The following is a 5,472-nucleotide window of genomic DNA, read 5'->3' on the forward strand; positions in this document are numbered from 1 at the left end:
TTGGTGTAATTGCAATATAAGGTGTTTAACAAAACAAAAAAAGTGTTAATCAAGTTAGGATTTTTAAAGAATGAAACAAAATATAAGGTCAAATAAACTGTTATAATAGAATGAAACAAAATATAAGGTCAAATAAACTGTTATAATAAAAGATCATGAATTTCTGCAGCACATGTTTGGGCCAAAAAAAAAAGTAGGCAATATTAAAAATATCCTTGTTTTCTTATTTAAAAATTATTCATTTCAAATTTTTTGCTCCTGCAAAGTGACATGAAGTTCCGGATTTCTGCTTTAGAGACATAAAGAAAATATAAATATTAACACTTTTCATTAAATAAGATTTTCCTTTCTTATTGTAAAACGTTATCAAAAAAAGGTCACTTGAAATTACACCCTGAGTACCTTTAAAGAAAAAAGAAAATCCCTGAGAATTTCTGATTTTAAAATGATCAATTCTATCTCCTGGAGAAGAAAGAACGATGCTAATCTTTGCGTACTATATGACGCAATATTGCTGCTATAGGGGTCCAGGGCGAAGATACGCAAAATACATTAATCATTGGATCATCCTGAACACAAAGTGGGGGGGGGAGGAGGAGGACAGAGGGGCCGTAATTCCCGCATCTTAAAGGTTTTTAATTTTTAGCATTTTAATAAGATTGCTTTTTTCCTTTAGCCTACTTGAGATTGACAAAAATCAACCAGTGAAGTGAAAACCAGTGAGAACCAGTGAGAACCAGTGAGAACCAGTGAGAACCAGTGAGAACCAGTGAGAACCAGTGAGAACCAGTGAGAACCAGTGAGAACCAGAAAACCGTGGAAGAGGAAGATGTCATTAAAACAAAACACAAAATAAATAGTAACTTAAAAAACGGCATGAAAGCAATATTTGTATTTGATGTTATCGTACTTTGTACAGAAAATAGTTTTACTTTTAACCATCTTATCTTATTAATTGAAAATTGAAGTTTTTATTCAAATGGACTTTTTATAATAGTTATTTGATACAAAAAGGCGCTTCCCTTTCCACAATGCCATGTGTTTCACTTCCTTTTTCACAATCTTATATGTGTCTCACTTCACTTTCCACAACTTTATGGGTCCCACTGTACTGCACACAACTCTATGGGTCCCANATGAATTGCTAGCCCCCAAAAATGAATTAATGGAAGTAGAGAACTGAGGAGAGGATTGTTTACATTCTACTGTGACGTATTATGTGATCTAAAGAACCAGTTTTTCTGTAAATAATTTACAAAAACCGTTTAGATTCAAAGAAAATAAAATGGAACGAATTCACTTTTCCTACATCATGCTTTCAAATACTAACAACCGAATAGGACTATATTGACTCAGCTACATGTTTTCAAATTAGGTCCTTGATCTATTCCCCTTTTTTACTAAATAGAATATGTACATTTCCAATTGTTTTCCAATTCTTACACGCACACCTTCAAGCGTGTTTGAATATATATGTCTGGAACCTGAGATAGCTTCAGTAAGGCTATACCAACTATGGACGCTGATGTAGACATACTTTGATAGCAATTATATGAAATCATTATAAGAATGTTCTAATCAATGTTATATTGTTGCTATGATATTTCTATCTATTTCATCTGTTGTTAAACTGTTAGAAAATCTATCAAGTATCACCATCTAAATAAAGAATCAAAGAAGAAACAGTTTATATATAGAGAGAGCAGTTTGAAACCGGTCATCCAGAGGATATTAATATACTACAAAGTCCAAATAAAACGTCTAAACCCTAAGTTATAAATTGGCAATGGAAACTCTTCATCTAGCTTTCTGAGCACAGTGAAAGTCATATTTTGTTTAAAGCTTTGTAATTCTCAATTTTCTGTAGAAAATTTTATTCAAATTCAAAAAATAAAACCATATTGTAAGAAATAAAGTTAAAGTTTTATAATTTTGAAAAATAAGTTTGATTCGAAAACCAAATGAAAAAATGTCAGTGTTAGGTTCGTGAAATAAGCCTTTTTAATATTGGTCCAAAAACGTTCTAAATACTTTTTCTAACGCGTAGGCAACTTCAAGTTTTATAAGTAAAATTTTCTGTTTATATCCTCTCAGCCTCTTTTACTTTTAAAGAATATCAAAAGCATTTTGTAGGCCTTTTTAGAAACACTTATATATTAACAATCGAATCCTTTCAATTGATATTACTTTTTAATTTTAAATTCACTTTTCTTTATTTGAATATTTTGTGTCAGTAACTTAATACTACTGTTCAATTTTCAACAGACATCGTTTTATGCAACATTACGCCATGCACCGGCCGAGATATTTAATTCGGACAAAAATTCATAGAATAATTAGTATTTCAGAGTTTCCATCGTAAGAAACATTTTTTGAATTTAATCATAATCAGTAATTCAAGATTTTTTTTTTTCGTAGCAACTTTTCTTATTTTATTGTGAGACTAGCTTTGGGAACACACTTTTACCCTGGGCACTTATAGTTACTCCCACCGTTTACCCGCGCTTGGCCTTAAATTACGATTTTATCATAATTTAGAATCTCAAAATCAAGCTAGTAACATTTCGGTGGTTCTCCTGAGTTCCCCAATCAAAATTTTGAGTCAAATCGGTCAAAGGGTTCATGAGTTATGATCGCACACACAAACAGACAAACAGAGATTACACTATACATATATATAGATTTGCCATTTTCCGATTAGAATAATAAGATGCATCGAAATAAAGAAGGAATTTATGTTTTGAAATTTGAAACCTTTCTATTAATGGCACAGATGAAATCCTTCTCAGGTTTAGTTCTATTAAATAATATTGCGCAGAACTATAGATTCATATTATGATATTAACCAGACTTTTTTTCAAGGGACAGTACACGGAATTGTAAGTGAACCGTCATTTACAATTGGGCCCTTTAGAATCTTGAAACGTTTGAAAATTAAAAATTGCATGTATACAATTACGTGAATTCTAATCCAACTCTAAAAATGACCAAAAAAAAAGTAAAATTTGCGAGATTTTTCATGTAACTTTTTAAGTAAAAAGTCATTAAAAGACTAAAGTTGTTCTATAGCCAGCCTGAAAGCCTGGTTTTATGAAATTATAAAAAAATAAGATAATTGCCAACTTCCGGGCCTAAAGACATGAAATTACTGAATAAACAAAAGAATTGGATTTATTATTTTTATAATTTTACATATTATTTTCTTATAATTTTTTACTGTTCTTAACAAACTAATGCAAAATAACTGAAAATTAACCAAAATTCATTAGATATGCTTTCATTCTCCTCGTTTATAAAAAGGTTCATTTAAGAAATTCTTTAATGTGATCAAAAAGTTTGTTTGATTTAAGTTTTTGTTTTAAATTCTAGAAATTTTCGAAACTTGCATACAATTTATGTAATTGTTTGTCTTTGTAACAAAAATATCAGCTTTAAAAGCAAGCTTTGCCTGAAATAAATTTTTGCCATAATTTAAATCTATTTTAATTAATTTAGAATTTTTAAACAAGGCTAAGATAATTCCCGTGGCTCTACCGAGTTCCCCAATCAAAATTTGAGGCAAATCGGTTCAGGAGTTATGATTGGACATCCGAACAGACAAACAGATGAAAACAAAAGTAAGAGGTTTTGTGTTTATTAATGTGCAGCCCTTGTGTGCAGCGTATACTAGCACATGTGGAGAGGTTTAGTGATACTTATAACACACAGGGGGGATATCAACGAGGTTATAGTGTATAGAGTGATAATGTACGCTAATCCTTTACTAATTGTATAGGCCATAAACTATACCGAGAGAGTACTGCATATTTGATTATTATAAGTAAATTCTAGTATATCATTATAAGTAAACAGTTGTAAGTGTACTGTACAGCTAACAGAGCACACAGGTAGGAAACTAGTATCCCCCCTGGGTGATTTACAAATGTTTTTGAATTATTTAAGTAGAAATAAGAATTCATTTTAAAGTATATTAAACCTTTTAAAATGAATTGCTAGCCCCCAAAAATGAATTAATGGAAGTAGAGAACTGAGGAGAGGATTGTTTACATTCTACTGTGACGTATTATGTGATCTAAAGAACCAGTTTTTCTGTAAATAATTTACAAAAACCGTTTAGATTCAAAGAAAATAAAATGGAACGAATTCACTTTTCCTACATCATGCTTTCAAATACTAACAACCGAATAGGACTATATTGACTCAGCTACATGTTTTCAAATTAGGTCCTTGATCTATTCCCCTTTTTTACTAAATAGAATATGTACATTTCCAATTGTTTTCCAATTCTTACACGCACACCTTCAAGCGTGTTTGAATATATATGTCTGGAACCTGAGATAGCTTCAGTAAGGCTATACCAACTATGGACGCTGATGTAGACATACTTTGATAGCAATTATATGAAATCATTATAAGAATGTTCTAATCAATGTTATATTGTTGCTATGATATTTCTATCTATTTCATCTGTTGTTAAACTGTTAGAAAATCTATCAAGTATCACCATCTAAATAAAGAATCAAAGAAGAAACAGTTTATATTAAGAGAGAGCAGTTTGAAACCGGTCATCCAGAGGATATTAATATACTACAAAGTCCAAATAAAACGTCTAAACCCTAAGTTATAAATTGGCAATGGAAACTCTTCATCTAGCTTTCTGCTTTCTATCATAGGATTTTAACTTCCTTTAGTGGTAGTTTTTGTTTCTGGGATTGTGAACAACTTATAAAACTGATCCAGGACCAAGTTGTGTCAGAAGTAAGTTATAGAATTGTGTTAACACTTATCCTTTGATATAAAGTTATGTCAAAATGGCCCTTTTTCCTTGAACTGTAAATTTGAAAAAAATAACCTACCTGCACCCGCCCCTCCCCCCCCCAATTTTGGCTCAAAAAAATTCCTTAAAATGTTAATTATTGAAAAACCTTAACAGCATTTTTAAGACTATTTTAATTTTGTTCATGCATGCTTACCAAAATAAAATGAGATTTAGAAATAATATGAGATTTAGAAAAAATGAAATATTTATCTGTTTTTATTATTAAAAGTTAAGAAATCAACATTGTTCTCATTGTATTATGGTAAATATTTTATTAGTGTTAAAAAATAAATAAATTACATATGGTTATCATATCATAAAAATTAGTCATGATCATAAAGAAGAAAAAAAATAAAGCCATTGATTTTCATAAAAAAGCTATCTGGGTTAACTAGTACAAAATAAGAGGTGAGCATACTAAAAGCTGTGTCCGCATGTTTACTGGAACTAACAATAATCTTTTGCATTCAAAGGTCAGATCTTTTGTATAAAATATTGTTAATCTAAGGTGTTTAAACTTGATATTCTTATGGAAACTTCATACGTGAAAAACAGCTGACTTGAATTTTTGGGATATCTTATGAAAAATGGACCCGGACGGAATCCGTTGAACTGCTAAAGATACGGATTAATGTTTTCTGAAAAAGTTCCCT

This window comes from Eurytemora carolleeae, unplaced genomic scaffold (assembly GCF_000591075.1).
Source record: "Eurytemora carolleeae unplaced genomic scaffold, Eaff_2.0 scaffold93, whole genome shotgun sequence".
Lineage (NCBI taxonomy): Eukaryota > Metazoa > Arthropoda > Copepoda > Calanoida > Temoridae > Eurytemora > Eurytemora carolleeae.